The sequence below is a fragment of the Streptopelia decaocto genome, assembly GCF_964273445.1.
Source record: "Streptopelia decaocto genome assembly, chromosome: 5".
Taxonomy (NCBI): Eukaryota; Metazoa; Chordata; class Aves; order Columbiformes; family Columbidae; genus Streptopelia; species Streptopelia decaocto.
The window spans coordinates 49,488,649-49,508,012 of NC_138659.1; the positions used below are offsets into that span (position 1 = coordinate 49,488,649).

A 19,364-nucleotide genomic window follows, 5' to 3' on the forward strand; every position below is an offset into this window, starting at 1 on the left:
AAGCACTGTGCCTATAGCCCCCTAAGAATCAGCCTCTCTCAGAATTACATCCCAGTAAGAATTAAGGCCCTTCCAGTAAAAAAAGGTACAGCTCAAAACACACATTTGGAGACTACAGTTTGGTGTTTGCAAATGGTGAGAAACGTGTGGCAGGCCCTGAATGCCAGGGACAGTTCAAAGTAAATTAACCAGATAAAAGCGATGAGAAGCTTTTAGTATCTATTCACAATAACAGTCAGAACAGGAAACAAGCAGACCCCATCTGTGCAGCCCTAGGGCACCTCATACTGAGCTTCATGTCTCTAATAAAGTAGTCAGGTTAAAATCTAAGTGGCTGTAACATGTGGAGACTGCTAGGGTTACAGCGGCCAGCCAGGGCATTCCCTGATGCAGGTGATAATCAGTACGATAATCACTATATTTACAGGCTTTCCATTTTATATCTGACATTGGATATCACGAAGAAGGAGGGATTAAGGAAATAAAGAACCTACACAGAAGCTTTACCGCTCCCTGGAGAATGCAGCGTTTTCATTCATGCGTGACATGCGACAACAGCAAAGCAAAACAGCGACAGAATAGAATTTTCTTAGGAGGCTTCATTTCACATCAGTTCTTTCAGTTTTGATAAACTTTAGGCATTATTCATTCATTACTCCAACTCAGCATTTTCAGAGCTATTTTCCATTATTGTTCTAACAGAACACCTCATTTCATACCCCCCCCAACCTTTTTACTCTTTCATACTAAACATATTAAAAACTCACACTCCTTTTCCTAGATAATTGCTGTACCACCTAAAGTAGAAATAGGATTGTTATTAGTTATGAAATATTATTTGGCTCATGCAGTTTGGGAAATAAATTCTAAGTACAGTCTTGCTGAAAAAAACTGTGTACAGCATTACTTAATGGGAGTAACACAATGTCACCAAAGTTAACACACACCCTCTCTTTGGACAATAGCGAGCAGTTTACACAGGAAAGTGAGATAAATCAAAGAGATAACAACAAAAAAAAGACAACTTCCGTTAGTACTGGCCTTGCTGTTATGTTAGAACTCGCTAGCTGAAAATTATTTCCATTCTTGCATGTATTTAATTGCTGTTGGAGTTCCAGCATTTAGAAAATAGAGCTGTCTACAAGCTACACTGGGGCTAATTGTAACAAGACTTGTTAAAATTCTAAGCCCTTTTATCACCAGCAATACAAACTATTTGTTTATAAGTAAATAGAAACATACCCTCCAAACACAGAATTAATTAGCATCTGCATTCCTAGGCGTATTTGTTAGCCCCCTGTGTTAGAAGAATTTTATGATTATAGAGTTGAGATGGCTCAACTTCAATAATCGTACATTCGATTTGCCATAAAACATAGAAAGCACACTATATATTAAATATTCTTGACACATCCAATTCTTTTTTTGTTGGTACCAAGATTTTATGATGACTTGATCAAATTATAGCAAAATGGTAACAACATGCATGTTGGGTTATAATTAATTCATGTAGGCCAACATAAAACTCACGCAGTTGCACTGAACAGCATTTAAAACTATGTATTGCTGAAATTAGCTGACAAGGACCGTTTCAAAAGCACCACCAACAGTATTATCTACAATATGCATTTTAACCTTTATACAGAGAAAAGGAGCACTGTAAACTAAATTTGCATTTCATTGCTGAAATCAACATTATCTCATAAAGAAATGATAAAACAGCAGGACAGCAATGATACCCTTGCACACTGAATGCATTTCCCATAATTACACAGGAAAGCAAATGCGGGGGACACTGAACCTAATCCCTCCCCCGCCATCCTTCTCGTTAGAGGAAACATCTCACAGAATCACCTAAACTCACATATTACAGTGCAGCTCTCTCTAATTCTCTATTATCCCTTGGGCTGAGGGGGGTGGTGGGAGTGGGAAATTGGATTTGATTAACTTTTTTAAATTGGGAGATTACCAGCAGGTTTTGAGGGAGGCTCCTATTGCAATAAATGTAAACTTCCTGATTTACTCAAAATAAGCCCCAAACGAGCCCTATTCACATTTTCAGGAGTATCATCCTCTTCCTCCATGTAACAGATCTGTGACTCGGTGCGTTCAGCCCAGCCCACGAATCAATGTAATCTTGAGCCCGCACGCACACATCCAGCGTGTGTAACTGCAGAGGAAGATCCTGCAGGACAGTGCAGGGCAGAGTGCCTAACGACAAAAAAGAAATAAAATAGCAAACTTGAGTGGACTCAATAAGAAACAATAAATTATTATGAGGACCATCCACTTAGTGTCTACATTTGATAGAACCATTCCTACTGGTACCAAACATGTCTGATTACAACTTGAACACTACTTCTACCATAATACCTTATGAGACATTTTTAACTACTAAAATCTTCTAAAAAACAATCTTAAACATTTCCTTCCTCAGCTTTAAGCTACTGCCATTGTACGGCTGCCTTCTAAGAAGTATGAATTGTTTCTTTTCTTCCATTTACATTGTTTCCTTGAACACATTAAGGGCTATGATTACCTCAACCCGATAATTCCCTTTTTCTTCACTATAATAATTTAGTACTATCCACCCCACTCATGAGTTCATCTCTATTTCTGGTATAACTTTGTATGTATCCTCTCCTGCTTTTCTATAGCTTGCCGCCTTTGCTGCAACCAAGTGTTAGTTGCAGAAATTTTCTCTAAAATTAAAACTGTTATCTAAATGAAAAGGGTGACAACAAAGGAAAATAAGCAAATGTGGATACAGGGAAGACATACATGCAAGTGATGCACACCAATATCCATAACTGCATTCTGTAGAAGACTGACTCAAATAATTAAAGTTTTATTATACGATAATCTTCTTTCTTTGAGATAGGTGCTAAAGATTTGTATTTCTGAAACAGACGTTTTTATTTATGATTTCCTGAAGGACAGTATACTTGTCAAACTTTCTAAATCAAAACAAAAACAACCAACAACCAACTGGACAAACAAAAATTCATGTATTATTTGTCTTACTCCACTATAGAGATACAAAAGTCTTCTGCTTTATTATAGCATAATTACTAACAGCTGTAGTTCAGCTTTCCCTAGGTAGTCACATTCGTCCTTCCTATCTGCCTGTCACTTCTGTCATCTTTCTCTGTCCCTAACAGAGCTTTCTGAGCTTTCTTACTAAATTCTGTGCTTTCAGAAGTATACCCTTAGTTTTATATACTCCATAAGCACTGAAAACCTCTGATTTCAGCAGTATCTGTTGTGCCCAGCAATAAGGAATACAGGGCAATAAAAGACATCTTATTTTGTTAAAATCTCTTTCTTTTTTTTTTTTTTTCCCCCCTCCGGGAGAGAAGTCAGGAAGAATACTACTGTCCAGAGCACCACGTGCCCTCCTTTTGTTATTTCCTTCACAAAACACTTGTGACAGAGCAGGAGCTCAGCCAGTTTTTAAGAAGTGGGGCTCGTGAGCTGTGCTGTGCCATGGTTTCCACTCTTCCAGCTCCAGGCCAGTTTAAACTAAATATGACCCTGGCAATGTTGCTGAAGGCACAGATAGGACAATAGATTTTCAGTTGCTGCCTTTGAATTATAATAAAGATGCCATACATACATCTACTAACTTCACAACACAGTCCGTGGGCTGTTTTTATATCAAATCCAGGCATTTTATGCAGCCCAAATCATGTGGTAATATGATCTATCTTTATAGTGCTTTTTCCTGTCTATGCTACGCAAAGTCAAACTAAGTTATACTCGATTTTATTGCCCATTCCAATTTTAAGTGAGAAAATAATACATCCAAATATATACATGTACACATATTTAATAACAGACCTACACTTCCTAACTAGCTGACTTAACAGCATGCAAGAATTATGACTGATTTCATGCCATGCACATAGGCGCGATGTCAACGCTGTGGTAACAATAACCATGACATACCTAAGGAATCAGAGGTAGATACTGCCGAAGTCTGAAAATACGATTTCAACAAGTGGCCATTATCATTCTGTTATTTAAAATGAATGGATGGAAAGTCTATAGGATATAGTTACAGCTAGACCAGTAACCTTTAGTGCCAACAGTACCTTTATGGTGGTTAGTGATAAGATCGTATGATCCTCTTCAATTCAGTGCTAAATAGTTATCAAGAGTTACTCAAACACTGTAGATTGTCCTATCCAGCCTTTTTGTCACTGTAGTCTGACTTAGACAGGCATATCTATTTCACTCTGTAAAAGTAATACAAGCTCACATGCCTTTATTAAAAAATGGTCACTTGTAAAGGCATTCAGGAGGCAGATATCATATTTTTTTTTTTTAATTTTCCCCAGAGACAGTTGCTTTAATATGGGTCACATCAGAGTTTGAGAAACATGAGTAAAAACCACCACTCAGCATATTTTTTGAAACAACTATCTGGTGAAATTACGCTACAGCTGATGAAGCCTGAGCTATATCTGGGGATGTGTTACATGGATGTAATGCTCCTAAATTATTTTCATTTGACAAGCACAGAAGATTAATCTTTGATTTGGTCAGTGGTGTACACCTGTTCACATTTCAGAGAAGATCAATAAAAGCTGGTCACAGAATGGACAGACCCCGCACACAGCTTGAGAATCAACACTGAGAATCAGTAGTATCTGAGTGAGTATCTACCCCGTGCTGGTTATTACTGAAGAAGGCACGGCTGGCATCAGTTGAATGAGCAGATTATCAAAAATAACATTGACGTGTTTTTTTCCCATGAGCAGTGCCAGACCCCAAAACTGCTTTTCTTCATAAAGGATAGCAGGAGTTCATATAATATCCTAAAATATTATTTCAGCTTGCTCCACTAGTACTAAAGGCACTGGTAAATATACCTACACTACCTTCACCCAGTAGGTGAAAATATAAAATAAGAATAACCACTTCAAGTGAATAATCAGAACAAGTATAAATACCATATGAGGTTAAAGTTGTAATGTTCAGAGGGGATTCTGGCAGAGTACCAGAAGGTTTTGTCTGAAAAAGCCTAGTGTGAAAAGAATTGAGAAAGAAACATATTTCCTGTCCTGCTTGTGTTCACCCTGGAGCATCTGTTACATACGAATCATTAATATTCAAGGTATTTATTCTCCTATTCAGGTTATTACCAGAACTATAGTTCCTGCTAGAATGTTCTACAGAAAAATATCACCCTGAGTCAGAGCTTAATGCCATTACAAGGTCTGCAACAGCTGCAGCACTGATATGCCTCTGAGCCATTTTGAAATTTTATGATGGATAAAGCACTATTACTTTTATCTGTAACTTACATCCTTACCTAAAGAACTGAACTACCTATGACTCTGTATGTCTCTTCACATATTATAAGCATCATATTAGTGAACTACACTTCCTTAAACCACTTCTCTGCACAAATGTGTCTGTCTCTGTCTTAAGAATAGATGCATCATGATCAGAGGGAGAAGAAAAAAAAGACCCTTTATTTAATCATCACTAAGTCAGTAGAACATAATAGAAATGAAAACAAATATCTTAAAATTAATTTAACAGCTAGAAGAGTTTAATACACATATAAGAAATAAACGATGTGCAGGGTCTTTTGAAGTCTTTAACACTGCTCATTGGATGCTCTTAGTGTTAACTTTCTGGCTGAAGGACGACAAACAGAAATGAAAGATTGCACCATTTTCAACAGGGCCTTCTATGATTGCAACCACTCAGACTAGCCTGAAATCACTGACAAGATATTCTCATCTAGCAATTGCACATGAAGAGAATAATCAGATACTGTGCTGAAAGTGCTGGAATCCAGCAGGACTTGTCTCTAGTCCAGCTAAAAGGTTAACACATTTTTAGCAGTGAAATTGAGTTGGTTTATGTACTTTTTTGGTATGATGTCATGCACAGCCGTTTAGAATTATAACTAAGGCAATGGTTTTGGGAACCCTGTAATGAACAATCATTGCGTAATGCTTCATGTGCTGGGCGTGCTCTGCTTGTTAACTCTGGCAAGAAAATAAAGTTGCTCACTACAACTCCAGCAATAACTTATTAACTGAGTGCTTACAATTCAGTTTGAACCCAATTGACTTAAAGATTCTTGTTGAAGCTTGTTGTCTTATTTAATGCTAATTCTACGATGCATTTATCTGTGTTCAAGACATGAATATTCAACATACACTTTTTTTCTTGTATTCTTCAGTTTGAGCTACTGCAGCTACTTTAGGGAAGGAAAAACCTAGTTCTCATGGTGGCTCAATTCCATATTTTGCACACCAGGATCCTGAGGTCCTTTTTGCAAAGCTGATTTCTACCCAGCTGGTACCCAACCTTTTCTGGGATCAACATTTCTCCCCAGGTACAGGACCTGCCATTTCCATTTGTTGAACTTCATGACATTACTGTTGGCCCATTTAGGCTGTCAAGGTCTTCAGAATATGATACTATATTTTGGATTAAGATAAAATCGATGCTGGGGCTAGGAAGGCAGAGAAAGACTTTGTCAAAGACTTATAAATACATGCAGAAAAATCAAGTGACTGTTAGGATGGAAAAGAAACAACTAAAGAAAGCAAACAACTAACCACAGGCAGGTAGCAGGTGAGTATAGTCGGCAGCTACATTTTAAGCAGGACAAGATGCTCTGACAAATAAGCAGTATCTCTCGAACTAGGAAAACCCCTCCATCCAGCTTCTGATGGTCAAAGGACCGCTAACATCAGTACAGCACACCAAAGATGAAGAAAACATGGATGTTCATTAATGTCTTGACCACTGAACTTCACCTAACTATTCCACGTGGGTTATAATACGCTCGGCAGCAGACATTCAAATTATCTATTAACAATTGCTTCATGCATTCAAATTACTCTCATTTCATTATAATTGCTTTTTCCTTTAAAAATTGGCTTAGGTAAAAAGATCATGACTATCCTAGTGGTTGGTTTTATTACTATGCTTTCAAACATGAAAGTGATTTTTTTTCAATAAGTGGGGTTCAGAATTCCTATGTCAAAAAGCAAAAGATAAGCTCTTGCAGCACTCCTTTCTACTTTTAAAACACCAAACTCTTATTAAAAAAAAAATATAAAGAGTAATAATATTAAATGATGTATGAATACCTATAGAAAAAAAGTCAAAATTAGATGAATTACGGAAAACTACATTACTGCATCAAAGATCAGTAATCTTTCACCCAATATATAACAGTGTAATCATGAAAACAACTTATTTGTTAAAAGTGCATAGTTTAGCAATGCGTTATTACATGGTTAACTGTAGGCAAACCCCTTTCTTTCAATGTGATAATTTGCTTTAAGATGCACTGGATATGTAGCAATAATACTGATAAGAAACCGTATCCATAGCGGTTTTGTCTGTCAGGCATTGCCTTTCCTCTTAAATAACCTTTAGGTACAAATATATACACACACGACTTTGACAAATGCATATATAGCTCATGACAAAACAATACCGATCTCCCTCTCCAAAACCTTATGTATTTCAATCTTCTCCTGCATGCAGCCATTCTCCAAACAATTGCTGGCTAAAGCGACGGTTTTCACAAACATTTTTATTTACTAGAGCTCTAACTAGAGAAAAAAACAGAAAACAATCAAAACCTGACTGCCAATGGAATCACAGCCACTGAAATTCCACAACTTATCAGCACTTTCAAGTTTTCTGAGCCCTTGAAGGTTATGAAGACCTGCAGCTATAGTCTTAGATACACTGGTTACATCACCATTCGTGTTACATAGTGCTAAAGGATCTTTTTGTTACTATGAAGTAATTCTACCTTGTTAATATAGTTGCAATGAATTATTGTCTATTATCTCTTAAAAATATAATTTCATACATTCACTGGCTATAAAATATTTAAGTGCAACTATATTTTTCTTAGAGTGTAATGACAGAGGTTGTTTAACAATTTGCCATGTACTATTGTTCTTCAGTTCATAAATTCACACAGATAAATTTTAGAGCTAAGTTGAAAAGCAAAATTTGGACTCAGTCCACACAGATGAGGAAAAGGAAGATTTAATCTACATTTCAACAAAAGGAAACTTCAACCGTGCTCTTTTTACAAGACCAGTTCTCCAAATCCCTGCTAAGCAAGGACACTCTCCTAGTGGCACCAGTTGTATATCCTAAAGGATCACAAAAATGTTTCATAGTTTTCAAGCAATAATGTTTTATAAATTTCGTACGTTAGCACACAAAAACCTTACCATCTCTGACTCCAGCATATGCACGTTCTCCACATACTCTCAGACTCAAAGGACATTTTTTAATCCTCAGCTATACTTCAGAACAGTTACCACTTTAACTTGCACTTCCGTGTCTTTAAAATGCTACATTTATTTTAGAATTTGTCTCACAACATTTTTTAAATTGCTGAGATAACAGATTAACGTTATATGTTTAGATATTTGTTAACCATTACTATATGCTTAGTTTATGGTAGCATATTGCAAATGAACCTGAAATTGCACCTGATACATTTATTACTTTATTACATGACAAATGTAAGACTGCAAATTTTTCTGAAGCTGAAATTAGTAGTCATAGTAATAGTAGTAGTAATTCAGTTTTGGACAGGTTATTTTTAGCTAAGTACTTGTTTGAAGCCTTCACTCCAGATTTCTCACACCTCCTGTCTGCTTAGAAGTGTAAATAATACTTTTTTTCTTTTCTCTCTGCCTGTAGCATTATATTTGTGTTTAAATGTAACAAAAGTTATTTCCATCTATTTAGTTTGCCTCACACTTTCCAACACAAAGAATTCCTGTGATTTCTTCCAAGATGCCGTGTCTGTTCCATTTTATGCAAAATTTGCAAAGAGCTGTAGGGTCCAAGCAGTTGCTGTTCTTTTGTTCAGATTGCATTCTGATTTGGGTTCTCGAAAATTTACTTCTTTCTCTTATATTAGTAATAAATTTTTCAGCCAAATACCAGGCAACAAATGAATGGGAAAATCCTAAAACAGTAGTGCTATGATTTCACAGCAAAAGTAGTGGCAATAACAGCACACCAGATGCTGCACTGGAAGCTTTTTTAAAAGGCAGCTACTTAGGGATTTAGGGAAATGAAATAAAAATAGGCTAGGACCTCTGAAAAGTGTTTTTCCTAAAAGAGCTAGGAGGAATGTAGTGCTCATATTACATAGTAGAATCTAATTATCTTATAAACAAGACAGAACAGATATTCAGCATTAGCAGACATGTATACATCTTCCTAATTCTTCGTCTCTTGTCGCAATTTTTATATCATACACTCTCCTCTTTCAGGCAAGTTAATCAACTCTTCTGAATAGCGCTTTGAAAAGTCACATATGACATCAACCATGCCAATGCCATGTTTTGGAAATCACCATGCCCTAAAAGGCATTTTGATCTTAGGTTTAGACCCTGCAAACAAACAGTTTATTTGGAGTCTGGCTGGCCTACGTGGCAAGCAGTGAACAGTTTGCAGAGGATACTGTGCTAAAAGTGTCACTTTTTAAAAATAATATTGAAGCAGTTCTTTATAAACATGGCACTTCTCCAAAGCACATATGGAACATTAAATATAACCATAAAATTTTATGTACCAGATTTGACCAAGGTCTTGAGCTCTAATTTATATTTTCTCCATTTTGCTGGAAGACTAGCTGCATTTGATAAAGCTACTTCATAAGGACTCTGTTCTCCTAACATTTACACATCACACATCTGGACTTGGAAAGGGATTCTGAGTGAAAGAACCAACTAATGCAGATCTTGTTTACATTATGTGCAATTACTCTTGTGTCATGAATCTCCCTGGGATATCAGAATGTGCTGAAGACACACAAAGAATATGTACTTCAATCAAAAGTGCAAAAGCTTGGGTGTTTCAGTCCCTATCAATGAGCTTGGTACACGTGGATCATGTAAGAAAATGAATTGTATTTGTATTTTCTAATTATATTGCTTTTCATTTTTATTAGTTATTTGTATGTAATCAGAGCTGCCCTCAGTGACTGAATATCTCTGTTTGGATTGTTTTTCTCTCACAACTTGCTCACTGCAGCCAAGGGAACTAAGTGATGGCAGTTGCAACACTCAATTCGGTTACATAAACACATCTTCCTTGCCAGATTCCCCTGCAGTGTTCCCATTTCATTAAATAAGTCTCCAGAATTTAGTAATAGAGTATACTAGCAAGTTTCTTTTCATGTGATAAAAAATTAGGCCCTCCTCTCCTGGCAGCAGAGCAGCATGTGTATGAGCATCACACACCTGGAATCCACCCCAGACCAGGTGGCTGCACCAGCAAGAGGACAGGAAAGGAATACAATAGTCCAGTAGCTACAGAACAAGAACAGGATGTGAGATTTTAGTAGGAGAAAGACAGCCTTCATCCAGAAAATGAGGCAGATTTATTCCCAAGTCTGTTGCAGTGCCAACAAATGTGAGTGTACATTATACCTTCAACCATATACAAGATGCATGTACTTCCCCATTGAGTGTATTTGCCTGTAAGGACAAAAAACACTCTGGCCAGACTCTTCCCGTGAGTGTAAATGGAGTTACATAATACTTCTTAACATCACAGCTGGAACAAAAAGTCTTGACTATGAAAGCAGTATGTGGTAAAAGTGGAGAGATGTAGACGGAGCGACCTAACCTATTGCAGAGCTGATCAGCTGCAGAGAGGGAAGGCTTTCTGGACAAAGTTTCCCACCATACCTGCCCACCAGTGTGAAGCTGGGTGGTCACACTCCACTGACATGTTGGAGCTTACCCACTGCTCAAGGCTATATGGTAAATTATATAGGGACTAGTACCTGTATGTTTGTGCAAAGGTCAGAGACAATATAAGTCTTTGGGTGTCTTTTATCAGGCAGTAGGGCATCACAGAGATATCAGAGACACCTGAGCTGGTAATTCACCCAGAGTCACACAGCTTAAGGTACTCCTGAAGCACAGCACTCACATCAGCAAATTGAATTGTCTAGTTTTGCAGGTTACATGTCCAGGGTGTGTTCAAATGCCTTTGGTTAAAGAATACACCTATGCTCCTAAAGGATTATTCAAAAATCCCACTTGCTGCCTAGATATACATAAAAATACTGAGGTTGTATTTCTAATAAAGTAGTACAGGAGAAAAGAGAGAATCCAAATTAAAAAATGATTAGTTAGAATTACTTACTAATGATTACTTATAACAACACAATGAAAGAGGTTTTTCTGATCCTTTTATGCAATCTGCAGTCAACATGAAAAAAAGTTTCCTTCGTTCTAGTTTATGACTTCACTTTCCTTTGAGGGCCTCTCATCAGATTCAGAGACTCTGAATGGTGGCCTTGCTACACAAAGCTGCAGTCTGAACCACTCAGCCTCCCCCTCCAGTTCAAGGACTTAAGGAGGCTGGATCAAACTTCCCAGCTAAAGTAATTTCCTAACTCTTCCCTGTAATCATGCAGACGAACTTAATACCTAACAGCACCATGTCCACTTCCCTATCCAGCAAAGTGAGATTCCTTCTTTGTGGGAAGAATTCTGACGCTGCATGATGCGAGGAAGAGGAGACCAACCATTACATGAATGTGGATCACTTTTACGTTCACATGGAATTGCTAATAGTTGGCTCTATGTGTTGATATGCTTGTTCAGTAATTCATGTGAGCTGCTCCTCTTTAAACACACTTTCAAAGTAAGTTAAACAGGAACAAACCACTCCTGTTCCGGCATAAGATTGTCCACAAATGGATACAATACAAATCTGAGTTAAATACATGCTTAAAATAATGTGATATCTCAGTTTAAAATAATTTTCCTGTGTAAACAAGTTTTTATTAAAGGAGGATGAGTGAAATGGTAGATTAAGTATACAGCCCTGTGACCTGCTTTTCTTCAAATATCTGATGTATTCTGAGTATCTCATACTGTCTATATGTAAGAAAACATAATTCAGCTACAAAAAGAGAAGTCTACATCTGTGGCAAGAGTTTTCACCTTTTATTTATCCACTGTCTCCAGTCACATTGCTGTAGCCCAACACTCTCCAGGAGTTAATGCTGATTTGGGAAATCCAGTACTTGGCTTCTCAATTCTATTAATGTTAGTGAGCAGCACCCCAGGGTATAAAAGCTTATCACCTAGATTCCTTACAAATTTGCCATTTCTAAAGTAGAAGAAAGAAGGGAAAAAAGGGGAAAAAAAAAAAAAAAAAAAAGAAGGGAAAAAAAGCCACCACATTTTGTGATACTATTTTATATAACACTAACAAGCTGTAAATAGACAAAAGATGGCTTTGTTTATGAGTTCACACTTAAAATCAGAGAAAATGTCCTCCTGAATGCCACACATTATTTTTCTGGAATATTGCATGTAAGTACCAACATTTCACAGAAGACTAAAGGTTAAGTATGTACTAGTGGAGTCTCTGCTGATAGATGCCAGTGAAGCTTTTCTTTCAGCTTAGCGGGAAAGGATTTACAATACTAGGGATGCTAGAGACACAAGATTCACTTGCACTGATTGCTTTTCACCATAAAATGTTCTGTAAATCAATGTGTTACTCTTTGTTTAGAGAGGTGTGTGACACTCTCAACTTGTACTTTCACTACTGTGCAGGAAATAATCACAGTTCAGGTGGCATATGGATATTTTGTATTTCAGAACTAGCAAAGAAATCTCGTGACATGGTCATTGCTATGGTAACTATACTTTTGCAGTGAACACTGAAGTAAATAGGTACATAAAACATGTGTAAGTTGTCACTACATAAGTTACTGCTGCCCTGGAGCTGCAAGAATTTGGTTCCTTTAAAAATCATTAAATCTAGCCATAAATACTTGGTATCTCGCAATGTCCTATTATTTCAATAAGATGACAAGGCTCCTCTTACATAATAGAGTACAAAGGCAGGAGCAGATTGATTTATCCAGAAAGGAACTTTTTGGAAAAGGAATTTATTGGCCTCTAAGTACCAAAATATGAGCAGGCTTCTGGCCAGCATGAAGAAGGTTGCCATCATTGAAACTTGGTGGGACGAACCCCATGACTAGAGCATGGCTATCAATGGCTACAGGATGTTCAGAAGGGACAGGTGAGGAAGGAAGGTGGAGGAGTTGCCCTCTACGTCAAGAGATGGATAGAGCGTGAAGAGCTGTCCCTGAAGAATAGCCATGAGCCGGCTGAAAGCTTATGGGTAAGAATCGGAGATCGAGCCAACAAAGGAAACCTTGTGGTTGGTGTCTACTATAGGCCACTCAATTGATGAAGCCTTCTTACTCCAGGGATTGAGAGTAGGCCTGTGGAGAAGGACTTGGGGGTTCTGGTAGATGAAAAGCTGGACACGAGCTGGACATGGCCCAGAAAGCCAACCCTATCCTGGGCTGCATCAAAAGGAGCGTGACAGCAGGTCAAGGGGGGGTGATTCTGCCCCTCTGCTCTGGTGAGACCCCACCTGGAGTCCTGTGACCAGCTCTGGAATCCTCAGTACAGGAAAGACATGGACCTGTTGGAGAGGGTCCACAGTAGAGCCACAAAAATGAACAGAGAGATGGAACACTTCTATGAAGAAAGGCTGAGAGAGTTTGGGTTATTGAGCCTGGAGAAGAGAAGGTTCTGTGGAGACCTTTTTGCAGACTTTCAGTACTTAAAGGGGACTTATAAGAAAGATGGGGCCAGACTTTTTAGCAGGGCCTGTTCAACAGGACGAGGGGTAATGGTTTGAAACTAAAAGAGGGTAGATTTAGACTAGACATAAAGAAGAAATTTTTTACAATGAGGGTGCTGAAACACTAGCACAGGTTGCTCAGACAGGTGGTAGATGCCCCATCCCTGGCCAGGCTGGACGGGGCTCTGAGCAACCTGATCTAGTTGAAGATGTCCCTGCTCACTGCAGCGGTCTTGGACTAGATGATCTTTTGTGGTACCTTCCAACCCAAACTATTATTTTCTAAAAAAAAGAAACAACCACACCCTGAAGCAAGGTTGAGCCACTGTGGAAAGCCTGAATCGTCAAGGGAATTACTCCCTCTCTGGGAAACAGAGAACTATTGTCAGGTATAGTGCTCAGTCTGATTTTCTCAGGTTGTCCCCTTATTCTTTGTCTCTTCCTCTCCTCAAATAATTCACCAATGGCTGAGATGTGAAATTAGAAGAGAACAGGCTGGACTTGCCCTCCTTCAGCAAACAGTAGTAATCTGCAGAAAGAGATTTTGTTTTCCTTTCATGCTCTGCTCTTCATCATAAAGAATATTTGGCTTAAGGAGGTCCTCCTTTTGTCCCAGCTGAGCAATATAACACAATTGTTAGGTCTTTCATACACAAACAAGTTTTGGAACAGTTAAGTGTAAGCTTAACACCCAGCTTAACACAAGCTTCTCACACATAGTGATGATGAACTGACATTCAGAGAAGGAAATCACAGTTGTCTTCTCATTTAGACAGTAACTGTAATCCTGCTGAGCAGAAAACCAAAGGGAACTGTCTAGCCATGGCACAAAATGAAGGAAGGAACTGATAGGTCAAGTGGATCCCTTGGGAACATTTCCTTGGCTTAGATTACATGTATGGCTTCGAAGTCTTATGTTTCTCAAAGAAAGGGGATAGTGTTTTGTGACAGCTGCATTATATCATTTTATCAAATAGATTAGCATGGCCGTGGAGACTGGAAGGCCTACACAGTTACCACTGATGAGAGATGTACAGCTGAATCAGTTCTTCATAGAGTATGTACCAGTGGGTGTCCAGAGACTGGACGAACACCAACATATATCTTTTTAAACTAGAGAATGCAGTTTCTGCAAGAAAAAACAACAAAAAATATGGTAATTTTATTTTATGTATGGAAAGAAAAGCATCCACCTTAATGTTTCACTGATGTTCTGGTCATGTCTCTGATGGCATTAAGTTCTGCCTCTTGCTTAAAATTGGAGTTTTAACCTCTATTTACTGTACTTTGAAAGTACTGAGAGCATACAAGAACTTTATTTATTAATCCATTGGCAACTATGCCCTTTACCACAGATACAAACATTGTCTGTATCCCAAAGGATTTAGCAAACATGTCATAAGTAATTATAATTTGAAATTTGACATTCAGGCTACACTTAAAATGGACATTGAAAAAAACTGTTGATAATTGTTTTATCCAATTATATCTAGAGGGACTACAGCAGTACAGGTACCTCTAATATGGGATTATTAAAATGCTAGTTACCTCTCAGTCTTTGTCTAATGATTTTATAGATTGTCACACTTTAGCAGTAGGGAAGAAATTCAAGGACTGTGTTTTCATTTCTTACTTTTAGATTGGCTGCCTCAAATTACTTCCCTGTTTAAAAATCACGTGGCCACACGTCCTCAGCCCTTTTCTTTAAAACATCGACCATGTATCTGCTGCCATACCCCCACTGTGCTGAAGGAACTGAGACAAGCTACAAGTCTGAAAAGGGGGAGAAGAGGGAGAACAGGGAGAAATGTCTCCCTCTTCCTCTGGCAGAAAATTCCTAGAGGAACTCAGGCTGTAATGTGCAACTTCACATTAATACAACTCTGCAAGTCACCACCTTAAGGGTCTGATTCATCAGTAATGCTCTCATTTCATTATGCTGCTCTGCTGATGGAAAATGTACACAAGTAGAGGTTAACAGCTTGGTGCACTGTGGCTGTTTTTATTATGCTCTGTTATATTTGTAAATCTGTTCTTAAGAGCCAACATCAATGCAAAATGATTTAAGTCTGATACTACTTGAAAGAGACAGAACTTTTGCATGGCTGTGCAATCCCCAGTTGGGTTTCTTGCTTGGAGACCATGTATGACATTTAAAAAAGTAATAACAATAATAATCCAGGACTAAAATTTACATCAAGTCAATATAGAGTTAAAATCAGGGTATGAACCAATAACTTCATTGTGAAGAACTGCAAGTATGCTGTAAGAATTCTGAAATCCATGAGCATAAATATAACTCAGGACACTCAGGGTTAAGTTTATATTGAAAAAGATCCAATCACATGAAAATAAAAGATAGATAAGCAAGTTACTCATATATTAAGGTCTACCTGTCATGATACTATGAATGAAAACATCCATGAAAACTTCCAAAATCCTGAAAACATAACTCTGAGCTAATCCAGTACCACAAACACTAAAATACTGAAGTCATGACTGTGTTTATTAGATAGTAGTACTACAGGGTATGCTACCACTACTGTTCTCAATAGCAGAAGTGAGAAGACAGACACCTCCCTGAGACACAGCTCTTTCATGGCTCTTCTGTGCTGACAGAGGACCAAGCTAACAAAGAGCAACCTTCTTTTCACAAATCTTGCAACGCACAATCCCTGCTGCCATGTTAAAGGCTAATGTGACAATACAGGCAAGTCCAACCTCCTTTCCCTTTGCTCTCCTGCATAAGACTTAGGCATAATACAGTTATTAATGAGTACGCATTTTTAACCCAAAATCTTTTACTCTTTTCTGCTAGAATTCAACAGTTGTTTTAAAATACGGGAACTGCTAATAAAAGTTGCTGGAAGTACTCATGCAGAAAGCTGAAAAGATTGACAGTGAATTTTTTTACTTATATAGCAAAGACTAATTTGTGTTTTACGCTGTTTCAGCAGTCTTTGACTGTTTTCTTCAAAATCACTGGCTCAGTGGCACCATATGGAGCATGTTGAACTTAAGATACCAAGAATGTGTCCAAGATATATCTCACTCCAGTGTGTTAAAACATTCCACCCTGCAGCTGTCATTATAGGAATATAATTCATACCCCAAAGTTTAAAGAAAAACAGTGTAGCTTACTATGCTTACAAAAATACAAGATTTTTTTGGTTCCAAGTAACGGTCAGTAAATGGAGAACAGTTAATCTTAAACACTGCTTTCTTAAATATTTAAAATCTTAACTGATCATGAACTGCTTTAATACTGCATGATATTTAAGACTGAGAACAACAACAAAAAAAGCAAAAAAATTACTAAAAACGTTACAGTGAAGGGACTTAGATATCTAGATTTAGCATAGCCCATCATTATTTTTTTCTTTTCCATGGATTGCATTTCTTTTCAAAATTGATACATGAGATTACAGGGCAAAAAACCTTAGCTACATTTTTGGTAATGGCACTGAGCAAGTAAGTGATCACTGTTATGACATTTCACCTCTCTCTGGTCATTCCTCTCAAGTCTTTTGTTTGTTATCTCTGTTTAAAATGTAAATTTCTCAGGACAGGACATGTTTCTTACTCTGTTTTGTACAGTGTATAGTACTCCGAACACCTTCTATAAAGTTAACTGCTGTAATAATAATGGTAGGAGATAGGCAAGAAAAAAGAACACATGATGGTTTTCTGGAAAAGCTGCCTTGGGATGGACACATTACTCAAGTGGTCAGTTCGCAAGTTAGCAATGCAAACTGCCTTAGAAAAGGATCCACAGAACCATTTTAACATGCCAACCCGTCATATATTCTGTACATGACACGTTTCAGAGGAAAACTGTTTTAGAAAATTTAAAATTTTTATTGATACAATTTTTCATACGCCTTTGTCTGTAAAGTGAGGAAATTGTACAAGACACAGGGGAAAATGTTTTAGAAACCTTCTAAGGTTATCCCATAATAGCTTATTGATAAATGGTAAAATTGTATGTAAGGCTTAATATCCCAGAGGCCTTCAAGGGCAGGCAGTAACTTGTGTGTGTCTTGCTGGCAAGCTGGGGATCTCCTCTCTACAATAGTGTCAGTCTTCCATTTACAGCCATCCATGGAACAAAGATACTGATGCAGGCCTGAGCATTACATGCCTTATGTCTCTAGCCAGTATGATATTAGGGAGGCATTTCCTATTTGCAGGGAGTAGGAACATGAAAAGGATTTTCAAGGGCTAGTTGGTAGTTCAGAGCACAGAAGCTGGCTCTGTTGAGAGAGAACAGTAACTATGCTCAGTAATAAGTACTACTGAAGACCTTGTTATACTCTCCACATAGCTGAGACAGGCAAGATCCATAAAAGTGTTTGTAAAATGAGGAATTAAATTAGGAAAACATTGCACAGTTATACCAAATTTGCACCCCAGGCTGTTGCTGGGTTTGATGTGTTTGATTCCAGAAAAACAGAATGCAAGAAATAAAGAATAAAAAAAAAAAAGCAGTTAAGGAGATGTTATGAAAAGGTAAGCATCATAACTTGTTATGATCTTGATTTAAATTAATAACATGGTTTGGACAGATTAGTATAGACAATATAAGTTATATTTCAAACAGTTTCCAGGCTGAGTTGGATATATTTAAAATCTACTCTTGGGAATTTTATCTACATGAAGTATAATTTTTCTTATTCACTATCCTGAACAAGGATGTATTGCAAGAGGTCTTATTAGCAGACGAACAAAACAGCAGCACTGAAAACAGTTGTTAAATTCTAATTAAAAAAAAGATAATTAGAAAATTTTCCACATGTATAAAATGTAAAATGAGAGAGTTCTATTTATCTGGCTAATCATTTCTTGAAAGAACTATCTGTGTTCAAGGACCACAGGACTGGCCACAGTGGATCAGATCAGCAATCTATCTAGTCCAAGAACCCACCTCTGGAAAATCGTTACAAAGAAAACTGAAGGAAACCAAAAGTTTACAAAACAGTCTGGCTTTCTTTAAACGCTCATTAAAGAGTTGATTTGTACCCTGAAAATTAATTGTTAAAGGATACTAACTGTGGATAGCCATATTGTCTCATTATCTCATTCTCCTCATCCACCTAACACTTAAAATTGCTACTGTACCACTGAACATATAGATTTTGAAGCAGAAGAATTAATGGATTTGCTTTGTGTTTCTTTACATGAGATACTATTATAAAAATTGTTAACTTCAATAACAGCCACAAGAACGCAGGTCTCCATAATTTATTTCTCAATTAAGCATCTTCACAGTGTGTTAACATTTCTCTTTTATCTATTACACATTCTTCTCTCACTCTAGATCTGTCCAAACACCTTCCAAAGTAACCAACTTCTGTTAATTTCTGTTGCAGAGTTCTATACAGCACACTTTTAAATTCCAAATAAAATGAAAGAGAAACTCTTATTTAAGATTAGCAGAGGTGAAGGTTGGTTAAAAAGATATAATTGACATTTAGCTTGCTACAAAAACAACTCTAATGGAAGAGGTGCAAAATAAATAGGTATGCTTTGAATAAAGTCTGCTACCATAAATGAAAAGATAACTGCGGGATGACTTACGTTGTCACTTTCATGCCAGCTTAACAATTATCCCAAGAACATAGCTAAAGATGACGTTAACACACTAAACACTTTGATATTGTTTTTAGTTTGCTCTACCTGAAATATATACATGCACCACTTATCCTGGGACACAA

The 19,364-nt window shown here is 37.4% G+C and overlaps 1 protein-coding gene across 5 annotated transcripts in view; it reads right to left on the reverse strand.

Moving 5' to 3' along the window:
• Nucleotides 1–19,364, reverse strand: part of ADK (adenosine kinase) — a 292,950-nt gene that overhangs the window by 50,915 nt on the left and 222,671 nt on the right. The gene's annotated exons all lie outside the window — the stretch shown is intronic.